Below are 18,111 nucleotides of genomic sequence, written 5' to 3'. Positions count from 1 at the left end.
GTTAACTATATGTCAACCAACAAGAGAAAATATATTTAAATTAGAACTGGAGCATTACAATGGAACAAACACGGAAATAAACAATAATATAATGTAATATATTAACATAAATTAAATAAAAGACAAGGAATGCAATCGTTTTAATGAGTTTATATCTATTACAAACATGAACCTATTTTCAACTTTATAATTCTAACTAACTGTGGCTGTCTTAAAATACCTTACCCACAATTACTCCTGTTTCGTTTGTTTCCTTCTCTCGTAATTGTTATGCCAAAATATTTGTTATTTTCATGCTTCCTATCTTCATCACTAAATGCGAATGCACGTATATCGTATAACTGCGCAAAAGTAGTATCTTTAAATTGTTGCAAATTGAGTACTATTCAGAAATTACAAAAACAAATATCCATCGAAGTGGTCCGTTATTTGCTCTATGCCGGAAATAAAATTTCGCAGCGCTGGTACAGCTGCACCAAACTCGTTTTACTACTAACATTCTAGATGTGATTTAGCTTTTGCAATTATGAGTCATTCCATGTCAAATCACCTAATTTTAAAACATGACCGTGCTTCAACGTCTCAGATTCTCTTCAATTTTTTCATATATTAATATCAAATAAATTATGCTAAATTAATTTTTTCCGATTTTTTGGATGAGAAATGGGCCGGGGAGACTTTTTTGAAAAATGTGAATTTTGCTTCAATTTCACTTTCCGGCACTCAGCATCATGGAACTAAAATTACCATAACTTCCTTATTTTTGAAGTTATTGAGCTCATCTAGGTATCAAATGGAAGCTTAATTTTTGCTCTTTCAGTAGATTCTAAGTAACCTTGCAAAACGTTACACTGTCAAACATTAAGAGGCATACAAAGCAAATTTTATATTTTTATTTTATTTATTTTATTTATTTATTTATTTATTTTGTTTTACAAATTGTGCCGTTGCTCAAAACTTACAACTATGAAACTTTTGAAACTTTTTATGTACATTCATCTTAACACGTACATGGTATGGTTAAAAAATAAAGAAGGCGTTTTTTTTTTGTATTTTTGTATTTATTATTTTTTATGTACGGAAACAGAGTTTTAAGTGTTGTTACAAATTGTGTCATTGCTTGTAAGTTACAACTATGAAACTTTTGAAACTTTTTAAATAGAATCATCTTAGCACATACATGATATGATTAAAAAATAAATAGGGTGCTTTTGGTATTTTTGTAATTATTATTATTATTATTATTATTATTATTATTATTATTATTATTATTATTATTATTATTATTATTATTATTATTATTATTATTATTATTATTATTATTTGTGTTTTAAATATACAGAAATATACAGCTTTACTGTTGATAACAGATTATGCCTTTTGTGTGAAGTAGTAATGGCCAATTCCCGAATTTTTACTTTCCGGATTCCGGAAAGTAAGATCGGAAAAATTTCGGAATTCGGAAAAATTCCGATTTCGGAAAAATTCCGGAAAGTGAAATTTCCGATTTCAGAAAATTTTGGCCATCCCCACTCTGAAGTGACAACTATCAAACTTTAAAACTTTTTCAAATAGTCATCTTAGTAAATATTAGGTATGCTTAAAAATAGAACTGGTGTAATGTGTAGTTTTGGTATTACCATAATATTATATTTTTGTACTTTAACTATGACTTTCAACTTTTTTCACAATTGTACCATAGCTTACAACTATCAAACTTTTATAACTTTCTATAGGATCAGTTTGCATTTACTAGGTATGATTAAATAACAAAAAGGGATACTTTTTTAATAATAATCTTGCGGTTTTGTGAATGGAAAATATAGGCCTAGCAATGTAAGGGGTTAAATGATTATTACAAATCTTATAACAGAAATAAGAAACAATAGATTAACGTACATAGATGAAAACAATAAACGTACATACCAGTAATACTTCTTAGAATTACATAGATTTACATACACAATGTTGTGCCCTATATTTCACAGCTCATTCTTTTCATTGATGATATGATGTCTTCTTTTAACTTTGCTTTCAGTAGCGTAAGTCCGGACTGATTGGCTTGTACGAGATGGAACAGGAACTTCCCAGATGATTTTTTCAAAAGGTATCCAACAAAAGTCTTCATTTTCTGGACAGTACAATATAGAAGGCCCAGAGCGATTCATCAATTGCATTCTGACGTACAAAGATAATACTTACAAAATACCAAAAGCACCCTTTTTATACTTTAGCCATATCATGTATGTGATAAAATGATCCTATAAAAAAGGTTTCAAGAGTTTCACAATTGTAATTTTCGCACAATAACACAATTTTTAACAAAACTTAAAACTATATATTTCCGTAAATGTAAATTACCAAAAAATAATAATTTCAAAAATACCAAAAGCACCCTTTTTATTTTTTAACCATATCATGTATGGGCTAAGATGATTCTATTTAAAAAGTTTCAAAAGTTTCATAGTTGTAACTTAGGAGCAATGACACGATTTGTAACAACACTTAAAACTGTATATTTCCATACATGTAAAATAGAAAAAAAATCCAAAAATACCAAAGCACCCTTTTTATTTTTTAACCATATCATGTATGTGCTAAGATGATTCTATTTAAAAAGTCAAAAGTTTCATAGTTGTAACTTACAAGCAATGACACAATTTGTGACAACAGTTAAAACTATATTTCTGTACATAAAAATAATAATTACAAAAATACAACCACACCCTCTTAATTTTTTAACCATTCCATGTACGTGTTAAGATGAATGTACAAAAAGTTTCAAAAGTTTCATAGTTGTAACTTAAGCAACGGCACAATTTGTTAAAAAAAAAAAAAAGCTTTGTATGCCCCTTAATGTTTGACAGTGTAACGTTTTGCAATGTTACTTAAGATCTACTGAAAGAGCAAAAAATTAAGCTTTCATTGACACCTGGATGAGCCCAATAACTTAAAAAATAAGAAAGTTATGGTAATTTAGTTCCATGATGCTGAATGCCAAAAAGTGAAATTGAAGCAAAATTCACATTTTTCAAATAATTTTCCCCTGCCCATTTCTCATCCAAAAAATCGGAAAAAAATAATTTAGCATAATTTCATTGGTATTTATGTACGAAAAAATTTTGAGGAGAATCTGAGACATTGAAGGGCAGTGCTCGAGGTGATTTGACATGGAATGACCCTTATATGTTGCATTTGCGTACCTTTTGTACAGGGGTGCCCACAAGGGGGGGCTATGACGCAAACTGCGTCATTGAAATATTTGGGGGGGTTAAAGATCTATATAAATATGTTTGAGAGGGTGTAAAAATTAATCGAAAAGATTTTTTTTTCATGGAAGAACACCTACGGATAGGCAATTGAGGGGGGGTGCGTCATGGACATTAGGGGGGGTGGGCACCACTGTTTTGTAAGTGGAACTTAAGTTAGTTTTGGCTACTTAGGTTTCGGTTTCACTTCAATCTGGAAATCCAAGGGATGTCCAGAAAAAGTAACTGGATGTACATGGGACATCCACTACACATCCAATGGACATCCATATTTAGATGTATCTTATGTAAGCTTAGCTTTTGTAACTATAATTACGTTCGTAAGTTTTGTAAACGTAGTTTAAGTTAGTTTTGATTATTTAGGTTTAGGTTTACATTGCTTCCAACATAGTACAGATATCACTCAGATGAACAGTGGTCGCCTGTCCAGTGTAATGGATGTTCATGCTCTTGGACGTCAAAGGATGTGCAGTCAATTACTATTTGGATGTACGTGAGATTTCCGTTTTTGCGAGTAAACAGCAAACACCTGTGAGAATCCATACGTCGATTATTCTCCTAAATAGGATTTTCAGTGGGATTTATGAAGGACGTTTCGTATTTCTTTGTGGGACAATCACAGAGACATTACTTTTACATCCAAGGGATGTCCAGTCACGAATAAAAGAATGTCCTTGAGGCATCCGTTGGGATGTGCGTTCAAATAATATTGTTACATTCCTAGAACGTCCATTTTTGCCCGTGGACATCCTGTAGAAATCCTCAGATCCAGTTATGTCCAGGAAAATGTGGACATTTCTTGGTTCAATGTAGAATAATCAAGGGATCGCTTTAGACATACAAATATTGTCCTGTGAGATTCATACCTCATTGGATTCTTAAAGTAAATACGAACCATTATTGGTTTAGCTTCACGTACTTTCACTTTACATTTATGTATTTTCTCCACTATTGTGGCATACATTTCCTAAGTTAGTTAATAAGGCAGTGGGTTTGAAAATCACATTATGCTCTAATCTGATTTTCACGAACCTTTGTACTCCTTGTAAACAAAGCAGACTGCAGTGCAGAAATGTTGCCAACTAATTAAACAAAAAATGTTATATGCAAATTTGTACTAAGAAATGAATAAACAAACTGAAGGGGGGAAACAATGAGATTAAAAATAAAATGGCATGGGCTTGTGATAAGAGAATCAGGAACCATTTTCTCTCGTTTGCAGTGGCGTACGCACTGCTCTCCTGAATCTTTGAACTACTATGTAAACCCAGACACGCATCAAGAGGAAGAAGAGCAGAACGTTGAACTTCTTCTACCAGTGTAAATTACAACTAAACTTACTATCCCCACTCCTAACGTTTCCTCTAGCTGAGAATCTACCTAAATGTTAGGATTCAGAGCCACTATTACATGATGACTTAGTGTTCATACTAGCAGATCTATGGTTGGATGGATGGATTAAAGTTTATCGTCCCCTTCAACAACAAGGCTATATAAGATTTGGACCTACAGTCGAACGAGTAATCCGAACTAGATGAATTTCGTCCGGAAATCGAACGCGGGTCTCCCGCCCGACGACGAGTACGCGGATCACATAGCCACAAAGGAGTTAATTATAGGATCTAGAAACATGTGCAGTTATACTCACGATTTCTATTCAAAATTGAGCTCTTGGGGGGCCGCGGTGGCTCAGCGGTAGAGCGTTCACCTCTGGCACATGGGGTTCCTGGTTCGATTCCAGCTCGCGCCAAGTGAACCTTGTGGTGGACAAACACCGTGTGCGTGGGATTCCTCTAGGTCCTTCAGTTTCTTTCCACTTTCTTCATTCCACCACTTCATTCATGTTTTTATCATCAGAGTCTCCTTTAGCCTAGCCTGCATAATCGTGGGACGAAAATTCAAAAGATTTTATTTAATTTCATTTTAAAATTGAGCTCCTTGTACGTTTCCTTTACATGCGAGCGATTGTTTGGAACAAGCAATTGTTCATTCTCCAAGAACTTGAAAACTACTGAGTTTACTTATTTATTGAATAGAGAATTTATTATTTTATTTCCTTTGTTATATGTAATAAAATACCTATACAGTGTATTTTGAATCCTCGTGACTTATCCTTTCATTTGATATCTAACAGAAAAGTTACACCATAAGCTACTATCAGTCACGAGAGTATGAATACTCTATCGACATCTTATTCAACAAATTCCAAGAAACTTTTTAGATTCTACATAGGAATAAAGACACATTATTTAATATCCACATCTCCTCCTCTTAATTTCACTGCAGCCAGAATAAAATATAAGACTCAAAAGTTATGAACATTCCTATCCAATATTATAAAAATTCTTAAACGTTGAAGATTCCTTTGTACATTATTTCATTTCTGGCACCGAATATTTTGTGTCATGTTTAGGTGGTAGACAAGGCACCATATAGTCTTAACCTCGACATGTAAAATAAGTCAAAATAAATAAATATTCGGTTTTTGCATCTTTTAAATGGTGATTTATTCTGATCGCATTTTAAAAACGCGATATACAAATTATAACTAAAAAAAACTAGCCTCATATTACTTCGTAATGAATCACTAAAACAGGTTTAACTTCTCTCTATCACCCTCACTCTCTCTTTTTTTTAATTGATTATTTCCTTATCTCTAATGAAAGGTCAAACAAAGATCTGAAATACTGTAAGGAACTTATTATCTTCAATAAGAACAGCGAGTTCACTTTATTTCTCTTTTTCATTTTCTTAGCCCGTTTTCATGAAATGACACAACTATTTGACAACCATTCTTTGTGAAAAACAGAAAAATAACTATGAGTTAGCAACATTGAAAATGAGATTAATAACTGTTTATTCTTCCATGAGCAAATAGTACACAACAAATACAATGTATTATAGGAATTAATGTATTGTTAAGGCACAGTAAGAACATTTAGGTTTCGACTCAAAGTATGTATCTATATGGGATCGAAATCTTGAACCAAAATCGAATTTGTAAGAGAGAACTGTTACAACAAATGACAAAACACACGAAGTGCGCGCCACAATTTAAAGATGTCGCCCAAGGAAGCCAGCAGGTTACCTACTGCTCCGAGTTATTCTGTTAAACATAAACAAGGCAAACCGTAAGGGCAGAAGAAAAACAAATACTTTATCAAACGATATCAACGTTGTTCAATTCACTTGAAGAAAATTAAGACCTATAATAGCTAATTTTCATGTTCTCATAGAATATTTATTTACTTACTTTGTAGTATTTTCTACTGAAGTTAGCATTTGTACATTCGCATGCCATCAATAAATTGAACTTAAGGGGGAAAAGTATTACCTGTTTTTCATGGATATGTATAATGATTTAGATAATATATAAAAAAGAAATAATAGATGAAAAAGAAATAATAATCTTGCTGTTACATACCAGCGCCATGTCTTTATCGTTCAGTTGATAATTTGACATAACTCATTGTAATTTCATTTATAATTACAGTTTGGAGAAAAATAACAATGTTCAGTTGCTCTTAAAGGAGGGGGTATTATATAGTATTGGGTATTTTGCCCTATATCACGGCAATGGTGTGAGAGTGAGACGAGTAATGCACATCGCAGTAGCAGAAATACATGCACGTGCTGCAGCAGAAATATTGCGGGAAACAGACGAAACAATTTCCTCTTCACCAATCAGCAAATAGTCGTGCGCGCAGTGATATAACATCAAGTTACGCGGTTTGTTTTGAAAGGTGCAGAGGACTGTGAAAAACGCTTTAGTACAAATTAATCTAATATGATCTTACTGCGTGCCTTCATAGTCCAAAATTAAAGTTTTTTCCTCCTAATTGCTTACCCTAAGTGATGACCTTGATTGTTTTTGTTGTTAGTCTGATGCTTCAATTTCGTCTAATTCTGTTATTTCTTTCCAAAATTATTATATTTCTTGGCCGTCATTAGTTGAACTTAATCCCTACATTGGTATTTGTTCACTGATCTTTTTAACGAGTGTCATTTCTTCTTAATATCTGATTGTATACATCTTCTACAACACAAAATCTTAATGTTTCATGTGCTATAATACCTACACCAGGCATCCGTTGTTTTCCTTGTTGAATTACACAATTTTCACTTAGTTCAAAGTCAACTTGTGTTTTAGTATTTCTGTTATAATTTTTCCCATCTTTTTCTTCTTTTTTGATGATCATTTTCTTTACATTTAGTTTGTTTTCGAATTTAAAACATTTTTTTTATATTTGGAATTTGATTATAAGCCTCCTATTCAGTAGAATTTGAGAGGGTGAGATTTTACTGCCTAATACCCAAGTATTGCTAGGAACGCCATATTTTTTTCCTCGTTACATTTTTTAGGATTAATTTAGGAATTCCTACTGTTTCTTCTGATAATTCATTGAAGTTTGGATAGCGCATACTAGTTCTAATAATTTTAAATTCTCATTCTTTTGCAAAATTTTAATTTTAATATTATATTTTATAGTTATTTTTGAGGCAAACATATTTTAAATTTTTCTATTATTTCAGTGGCTGATTTCCTTTCAAGTGGAAAGATAAGCAGCCACTTAAATAATAATCCACCAAAATTAAGTATGTTATGTTTTAATAGCATATTCTCTATCTAACCTTCTTTTTTTCAAATGACAATTAAGAAATTTCATTAGCTGTTCTTTATACTATGACATTTTAACTTTTACAATTAGTAAACTTTAATATATATGCCCATTCGTGACCAACGTACTATTTGTGTAGCTATAGCTTTTGTCTGTTATATTCCAAAATGACCTGGATGTAACTGCCGTAAGGTTTCTTTTCGTAACAATGTAAGTACAATTATTTTATGTCCTAAAATAAATTTCATATTGTATAGTTGTCTCCTCTTTACTAACAAAACCCAAGTTTTTCTTCTTCTACAGACTGTATTATTATCCTTTAAAATATAACTGGATCAATTTATTTGACCTCAGTTTTGTTCTTTTGTACTAGCTTTATTTTACGTTACACATTGGCTTGGACATTCGTACACGCACTTTGTACTACATCATTATCCTTCTAGCGGGCGCGCATCACGCCATAACACCAGCGGGCTCGTTGAGCTCTTTGCGCGATATAGAGTAATACTGAGAGTATCTATTAATTTTAACAGAAAAAATGTGTTTTTCGTGTAGGTTTCAATTATTTATGTGTTTCTTCACAATATTAGCACAGAAACGTTACACGTGACATTGAAAATTAGAACACAGAATATATTAAGTACTTGATAGAATATTATGTTTTGAATGGAGTTACGTTTTACAAAACAGAAATATATTTTGACTGGATATTCTGCTTAGAAAATGTTGTAATATGATATGATTCAATATACTCTACTTCTTTCCTGTACTCGAAGATATCTAACCTATTCCACACACCTCTCAGATTATGACTTACGTGCTCTTGAATGTCCGGTATTTATGCACAATCAGAATCATTTGCATTGCATTCAACGCAAACAATAATTTTTGATGAGTGATTTTGCAGGTGAAGGAGCACATACTACATTTCATTGTTGTAGATCTTAGCTTCTCGGCAGCGCACAAAATCTATAGATGACAAAATTCAGCATCAGACATTTCTTATTCCGAATTACTGTCATATTGATTTATTTATATGTTTTCACCACTTAGGTCACTATCACTATCAATTTCATGCTCTGCTTCATCATCTGACATTACCTTAAAAACCTGTAACAAATCAGTCGCCTGTAAATTTCTTCCGCCATCGTAAAAACGCATTTACCTCAGAAAGTAAACAGATTAACACTAGCGGGCGCGCCGCGCATTTTGTGCGATACAATTCATTTTCCTCCAATAACACGTAATAAACAAAAATAGACTCGTGGGATGACAACAATGACTATTAAAATATTTAACTGAAGAACTCCGTGAGGAATAGAAAGAAGGCATGTTTCAATCAAACTTATGAAAGAGCTGCACTTTTTTTTAATGCTATTTTTTGCACTTTTTGCGCATATACGCCTGCTCGTGGGTTAAGGCAACCACTATTTTAATCTGGAGTTGGTAGATTCAAGCGAGATAGGGACTCTGCAATGTACACATTTTTAATCAGTACTGTTTCAATTAAGGTCATAGTTATACAATTTTAGTTTTATCCTTTGTCATTTACTGGAATGTCTTTTAGTCACATACTTTTTGTCATTATTAACAACAGAGGTTTATGGTCTGTTCCTCTCTTTACCATATGAAATTTCTTGCATACGAAGACGATATTAGTAACACTTTTCTACTTGTGCATGCATTTGTTCTGTGTTTGTTAGGTTACAAGGACTGTAAACAATAAGTTAATCTCTTTGCATTAAAAATAACCCAATCCTTATTCTGATGTATCACAATATACTGTAATTTTCTTATGACTATTGAATGTACCCAGTACATTAGATTTAATTCGCTTATGTTTCAGCTCTTATTAAGTTTCTAAAATTGAGGTACCCACTGAAATTCTATATCCAATTGTATAAATTATCTTAAATGCGTCATTAACTTAGAATAGTTCTGAATAAACTAATTCAAATAATTTACCATATCTAATATTGATTACTTGTTTTCTCTTGTTATTAGGTTTCCTAACTTCGGTGATTGCTTTAGCCATGTCTTTATTAGATTTGATTGCTTTACAGTAAATATGATTCAAGTATTTTTAGATCACTAAGTACGTAGTATAATTTATATGGGTATAATTTTATACTCAATGCTCAAGCTCTCTCTAATATTTTATGTATGATTTCACCAGGGACGGGTTAAGGATTTTGGGGCCCTGTAGCCGACTATTTCAAGGAGGCCCTAAGTTACAAATAATTTCAGCGACTATTTCTTTGCTGCCTTCCACAGCCTCATGAACTTATCGAAACATTGAGAACTATGCTGTAATATTTTAATGCGCTCCAAATTAGTTTAATTACATTCATTATTAACAGTTAAATGCTCATATGTTGCAATGCCAAATACAAGCCAAATGGTCAACAGTCCCTGAAAAAATACTAACAGAGTAAAAGGAAAAAATCATATACAAATAGGTAAAGCTGTTCAAGGCTACATTGTTACAAAAGTTTTCTTCCTACATTTTTTGCTCTGCAAAGGATGTCATTAAACATGTCATTAAACGACATTGAAATGAGAGATATTTCAAAGGAATTGTCATCACAAGCTAATAACCTGGTTTGTAATGGATGCTCAAAATAGCTCACTCCTTCACAAGATAAGTATCGTGAAGACGCCGGTGAAAGAAGACTAAACTTTGTGATAACGCGAGCTAGCGAGCGGGATAAAAGTTGCATGGACCTGAAGCCTGTAATAAGTTCATTGCTATATTTTAGTATTAGAGGGATTTTTTGGTGGCCTCCTGAGGCTGGGGCCCCGGAGCCTGTGCTGCATTGGCTCCGCCCTTAATCCGCTTCTGGATCTCACCATGTTCTTGTACTGATTGAGATGCAGTTACTATATATATATTATAGCCCTGTATATTCCCAAAACTTTGTAATTTAATATTTTGAATATTTCTGGTGCCAACGATAACCCAAATGATGACCTACGAATAAAATAAAAGGAGTTCTAAATACGAGGGTAAGTCAAATGAAAACCATAAAAGTAGAAATAAAAATCCGCATATGGCGCCAGTGAGCTGTAAGTTGGCATGCCTGTTTACGATAGTATGCCGGATGTCTCCTAGGTGGCAGCAGCCGGCAGATGCACAAACACCGGCGCAACAACAGTTCCAAAATGGCAGCCCCACTAGCCACATGCACCAGCGAGGAGCAGCGTTCTGTGATTCGGTTTTTGCGAAGTGAAGGTGTGAAACCGATTGACATTTTTAAGTGAATGAAGGTTCAGTATGGAGATGGTGTTACGTCTGTGGCCGATGCTCCACGCCCCGGCCAGGCTCGGCGCGTAGTGACTCCAGAGACCATTGCAGCCGTTGAAGCCACAGACGTAACACCATTTGCAAATTTCCGGCACCATTCATAGATTTGTGGCTGTGACAAACACGCATCTCCATACTGAACCTTCATTCGCCTAAAAATGTCAATCAGTTTCACACCTTCACTTCGCAAAAACCGAATCACAGAACGCTGCTCCTCGCTAATGCATGTGGCTAGTGGGGCTGCCATTTTGAAACTGTTGTTGCGCCGGTGTTTGTGCATCTGCCGGCTGCTGCCACCTAGGAGACATCCGGCATACTATCGTACAAAGGCATGCCAACTTACAGCTCACTGGCGCCATATGCGGATTTTTATTTCTACTTTTATGGTTTTCATTTGACTCCCCCTAGTATATGTGCTTACTAGAAATTTCATCTACTTCAATGTGATAAAACTGATCCTTCCAATCCAGAACATTGAACACAAACTTACTCGTATTATTTAATTTAACATTAAGTTCTTAAACTGTATGTATGAGTGCTACATTTATTTTAATTACTTTGTTTAGACTTTTCGAATTAAGCACATTTTTAGTGTTTTATTATTTTTATTAAGTTGTTAACTCAGTCATTTAGAGTATCTTCTTTACAAATTACCTTTTCCTTTTCAAGCAAGTCTAATATTTGTATTAATTTAGATTGTATTGTTAATAGTGTTCCTTTTGGAGACTTTAATACTGAAGTTGTTTTTTCATCTATTAATGTGTAATTTTTGATCAAACTTATCTATATCTTGAAATACATCTTTCTGTTGTGCTATGAATGTCTCTTTCACACTTTCAGATATTGTACTCAGTGACTTTGTCTATCGATTTCTAACTTGTACACTCCTCTAATCCAAGCAGAGGTTTTTATGAGCTGCTTTCATTATTAAGTACCTCAAGTTCAAGCAACTTATCTATTTGGATTACTTCACATTTAATTTCACTATATCTGTACCTTGAGACTGTTTATCCGTACTACATATGTACTACGAGTTCTTAAATTTCGTCTGTTTATCCTACAAAGCAGAACATTCATTTTATATGATTTTTGGACATGTTGTAATATTATTGTAAATTAACAAGCAGAGGCAATTAAAAAAAGATTAGTATTTATTCATTCAACAAATGATATGTTCACAGTATGGAATCTACTATATCCAGTAATGACATAATGTTTAGATCAATTTGTATAGATGATTTTAACTTGTTAGTTAACAAGGAAGCCGAAGAAACAGTTAATTTTTTGTTTCTATCTTTAAAAAGAGCTAAAGACGTTTATTACGGTTGATCATCCCAAAAGAAGATTATCAACTGTCATAAAAGATTTCAGCAAAATACAGGAGAAAAGAGCGAGCGAGCGAGAGAGAGAGAGAAAGAGAGTCAGAAAGAGAGCGAAAACCAGAAGAGAATTTTAGAATGAACAAATCTTTCCAAAATTACATTGATGTATTACTATTATAATGGGACCCGGGGTCGGGAATTGTTAGTGAAGAAAGTCTAAGCTCTCTTTTTTTTTAACATTAGACATCTTTCTTGTGCATTCATTTCCAATATCAGATCATTGTATAGAAGTAATCACCTATTAGTAGACAAAAGTACTACTACAAGTACTAATATTTACTATTCTGACTAAGTCTACAATAGCAAGAATCCTAACTACTTAAGAAATATTATTTGTACGAAATCTTCAATAGCAAGCAGACTAATGTCGTGAAATAACCAAGTCAGTAATCTGTTGACTTAGCTAGTTGGAAATATAACTTGTTAGCCTGGACATGAATTCTATACTGAACGAATTATACTTCTTTTCCTCCCTAGTAAACTAAACTGAATAAAATAAAGTTTTAGACAGTAGAGCTTAAATACATACATTGTGTTACTAGTTGTATGGTTGTCCATCATACAATGGCAATTACGCAAGGATATAACCTTATAGTCTTATAGCCATGCATAGGATCTGTTGGAAAAGATGCGTATACGGCGTTTCTCTTTTGAAATAGTTTCTATGGTGGTAATGAACTATTTATAGCTTGGTCACGTGATCCGGATCGTGTTACTTTCCATTCAGTTGTGCTTCAAACTTTAACCCTTTGGAGATGGCCGTATGAGTGGGGAATGAATTTAAAAGTTTTTTAAACGATACAATAAACATAGATAGAAGTCAAATTTGTATCGTATACAAGAGTAGGTTGTTTGCTTACAGAGCGGGGGCGATGACGTCATAACGTACATTGTCAAATACGTTCGTAGAGCTCCATTTTCATTTTGATTACTGCTGCTCCTATTTGAAAAATTGTGTATAAAGAATTTCTCTTCTACAATATTTTCTAAAGTCTTAATGGATTACTTCAACCTTGAGCAAAATATATTGATATTTCCAGAATTTTCCAATATGTTAGGCAATATCTAAGACTAAAGTGACATTCATAACTTCGAAGAATGTCCAATTTTCTAAGATTAGGTCTATTTTCATGATGAATATACCAATAATAAGTTAAGAAAATAATTTTGATAAAATTTTAATGACAGACTTTTCTCTTAATGCTAACAATTCGTAGTGAAACCATAATATATACCTAGGTATAATAGATGCATACAGAAATAAAGTTCAGCTATTACTTTCACTTAATATGCTACAATATTATAGTATTAGAGGAACTTGTGTCACTTGGTAGTACAACATACCTCTTAGTGTAGCGATAACTACAACCATTAAGACCACATTGACAGAATTTACAGCACGAAATCAATTATATACATTTGCTATAACGATTTTAACACTTTTTGTTTTGCATTCGTAAGTTAAAGGAAAATCCGGTGGAAGTATTTCTTCTACTATGGAAGACAACCAATCACCATCTTCTTCTAAGAAACCGTAATCCTAGGGATTAAGTGGTGCATAATTCTCAAGTATGTGATACCAACGGTGACTCTGAAGATATGCTCTCTTTATGTGCAAATGTGTTGAAGAAGATGTTGGTGGGAGCTCTGAGAAATCAACACGTTTCACCCTTGATACTCCGTCACTCTGAAGTCATTTATTGCTGTATAGTTTGCTTTTAAGGTACTTGCAAGATATGACTCAGCTTGGTGGACCATAGTGTTGGATAATTAATTCTTCCCGAAATTTTCCAAAAGGTGGGTTGATTCTTTTCGCTCGTTTAACAGGAGCGCATTTTGTTGAAAATGTACTTATGGTGTCTCATCGAGACAAGCATGAACAGCTGGTAAAACGTTGACGAACGATTCAGGTATGCAGTCAATAAGTTTGTGGACGGGTTAGTACTTGGTTGTTACCCTGTGCCACATAGAATTCACATCTCAATAAGTCCCTTGTTCTTAAACTCCAGAGCATAAAGGTACTGTACACTGCACATACAAATGAATCAGCATCAGATGAATCAAGTACAACGTGCATCACTTCTGATGTCTTTATGGCATGATTCACATGTAAAAGAAGTCTTTCATCTGCTTCTTCAAGATGTGATATTAACTCCTTTATTTCTTTAGACTCACCATTCGAAAGGCATACACTCTTGTATCCACTGATTCCAAGTCCTGCCATGTAGATATAAATGTTTGCCGGAAATAACGTTCCATAAGGAATTGTGCAAAGAATTGCTGAACGTTGTGCTTGTTCTGTGGAGATGCCCAAAATGCATCATGCCCTTTGGAAGAAGTGTTTCCATGCTGGAAATAGCTATTTCAATAGGATCACAATCCATTCTTCTTCTCTCTGAGATGTATGCTTTCATCCACGTAAATTCCATAACGACATCCATTCTCACGGCTCCTTTTGATAGATGAAGTATTCTTTGGAACATGCGCTTCACTAGATCCCCGAAAGTTTGCAGTGAATTTTCACAGGCTGCTGCTAAAGCTCATATCCTTTCTCTGGAAATGAAATCTTCGGCAGAAGTTTTTGAAATGCCGCCGGAAATTACATAACTTACTCCTTTCCATGATCCAGCTCTACTACATTTCAACAAACAGCTATGAACTCATGTACTGGCGATGAAAAGTACACTCTCTGACTGGTGAAAATATTCTCTTCGTTTGCTAATGTACTTGTCCTTGAAAAGACATGGTCTTGAAAATATCGAGATGCTGAGAGAACTTGAGTATCTCTGTCTCGTTCACAAATTCTATACAATTTTCTGTTAGTTTTGTTTGATATCTGATCACAAATAACGCACCGTTTCCTTATGGAATTCCCTTCCTTCTTCCGATTGCGAAAAACTTGAGGGGATTTATCTTCATTATAGTTATCACTGCCAATAGAGTTAATATTTTTCACGGATCCTATTCGTTCTTCTATTCGATTTGCTTTTAACACGTAGGGTCTTTAACGTCGCTTTCACTGGACGTCGCTTTATCTAAGAGGCAAACCTGGAGCTTCTGTAATGAAACTGAAATGGTTTCTCGACCACTATCTGTCCCATAAACTTTTTTCGCTCAAGGTTGCATCTTGCTGAAAATACATGTTGGATCTGTACTGTTTTCTAGTTTCGGTTTACTTTTGAAATGAGGTACTAGATTTTTACCTTCCATTATAAACGACGTGACAGACAGTTATCTGAAACAAAGAAAAGACAGAGGGAAACATTACAATCAACCAATTAGCTGTAATTGAATAACAAGTGTGCTAAACAAGTTATGAAAAATACTTAAAATGGACAAAAACCTTTCACTTACTACCACTTCCTTTGGTGTGGAGGTTCTTTGATTAGATTGGTTCGGTAACAAATCTTCCGTGTGACGGTACAGTCCTATGCGAGTAATGACCTTCGAAACAATGTTCTTTCCTGACTAAAATCATGTATAAATCATAACTATACTATAATCACGATAGGAGTAGCTACGGAAGTGGTTCTACATAGGCTAACAATATTTTGCAATTTACGTAATGACGTCATCGCCCCCGCCCTGTGAGCAAACAATCTACGCTTGTATACGGCAAAGCCATGAGAGTAAAATATCATACAAATTTGACTTCTATCTATGTTTGTTATATCGTTTAAACTTTTAAATTCATTCCCCATTCATACAGCCGTCTCCAAAGGGTTAAAGTTTGAAGTACAACTGAAAGAAAAGTCACACGATACGGATCACATGACCAAGCTATAAATAGTTCATTACCATTATAGAAACGATTCGAAAAGAGAAATGCCGTATACGCAATTTTTCCAACAGGCATGGTCTGACCCCAAGAGTATTAAGAATCTCTCGGTATAAACCAGAGCAGTAATTACAGACATTGAAAGCAACACCTTTTAATAAATTTACAGATTTTGGTTTTACTTAATCCGATATTACCGTTATTTCATTTGAGAACTAATCTAACATAGCTTCCTCGTTTGAATATTAAGTTGACCATTCGTGAACGTGTGGTAAATAAAGCTTTTGTTACTTACAACCTACGTTCTTCTACCCAGTGTTGATGTTAGCGACTCCAGTCTGAATAGTGTTTTGAGTAGGTCATATTATCACCTCCGTCTTCGAACTTTGTGTATTCTAGTTTCAGAATGTTTTCATGATTTGTATTTTTACCATATGTTGTGATTCAGAATTGCAGAAAATACGATAAATTTATCGATTCATTATTTTATTTCGAAAGAGGTTCAACAAGATTACGCATAATGTTTTGCTTCGTAAATTACATTTTAAGAACCACAATTAACAAAATAATACGTAAAACCTTTCTTCTAATTGGTTAATTTTCTATCAGAAAGATATTTGTCCCTCTGACTTCAAATAATAATAATAATAATAATAATAATAATAATAATAATAATAATAATAATAATAATAATAATAATAATAATAATAATAATAATAATAATAATAACATGAAATGAGAGAAATGAGTTATCTATCTCGTGTGGTAATATTATTTTGAGACTAACTAATCCTACTAATTAGAAAGTTTAAATAATATAGCGTTAAGTCTTTAGGTAATACTTCGTAACATTATAACTTATTATCGATTATTTTTCTCTTCTAGTCCATCCAATCAGTGAAAATGATTTTTCTTATTTATCAAGTCAATATATGCTGTTTCCATTCAGCTAAAATAATTTTGCTTGAAGTTTTTAAAAATTTTTGACATTCTAAGAAGGGGAAATAGCAAGAAATACCCGAAAGCCTAAACCTTGTGATTAAGAACTGTAATTCAATTTAAACAAGCGTATTCCAATGAATGTAAAAAGCTGTGGTATTACAATAGAAAACAGTAAATAAAATGCGTTATTCTAACTCATACTGTTTCAAATTACTGCAGTGTGTATTTGCAAATATAGCAGGTTATTTTATTAATGCATTTTCAATTATAAATGCAAACTTTCTAGCCATTGAATTATATCAAGGGATATATCGAAATATATGCCTACTGTTATTAGTGGAGCCTATATCGCAATCTTATCCATTGATATCATTTCAGCCTCTCTTCATGAAAGTTCAATAGCTGTTAACTCAAGGTCTTCAACAGCTAAAAGAGTCGTGAACGCTATAAATTGTATCCTTGTTACTGAAACAGCACTACGAGCACTAAGTCGGTACATTAATATAGCGGTGCTTTATAAAGAAGCAGAGAACACAGTTTTGAGTTATACGTGTATTTAGAAAATTATATTATGATCAGAGATGGACTGGGTCAGTGGGTCGGTGGGTCAAGTTTTCTGAGTGGGTCAGTGGGTCGTAGGTCAACAGCATGTGACCCACTGTGACCCACCACCCACCGTGACCCACTGTGACCCACCGACTCAGTATGATCTACCGACCCTCTCTGCTCACTGCATTGTAGATAGTATCTTCTGAAGACTGGTAAATTAGTCTCCGTTTTACTTTCAAGACCTTCATTTCCCTTCCTTTTCCACTTG

General features: G+C 33.7%; 1 protein-coding gene across 1 annotated transcript in view; it reads left to right on the top strand.

Annotated features, from left to right (window-relative positions):
- Positions 1 to 17,415, top strand: part of LOC145672677 (uncharacterized) — a 58,155-nt gene extending 40,740 nt beyond the window's left edge. Inside the window, exon 5 of the mRNA XM_081741842.1 lies at positions 17,238 to 17,415. The gene's annotated coding sequence lies outside the window, so the exon portion shown is untranslated. The remainder of the gene's footprint in view (positions 1 to 17,237) is intronic.
- Positions 17,416 to 18,111: the final 696 nt, after the last annotated feature.

This window comes from Thermobia domestica, chromosome 16 (genome assembly GCF_964235325.1).
Source record: "Thermobia domestica chromosome 16, izTheDome1.hap1.1, whole genome shotgun sequence".
Classification (NCBI taxonomy): domain Eukaryota; kingdom Metazoa; phylum Arthropoda; class Insecta; order Zygentoma; family Lepismatidae; genus Thermobia; species Thermobia domestica.
Note: the sequence above shows the minus strand (reverse complement) of the source record. Positions and strands in the feature narration are given on the sequence as shown.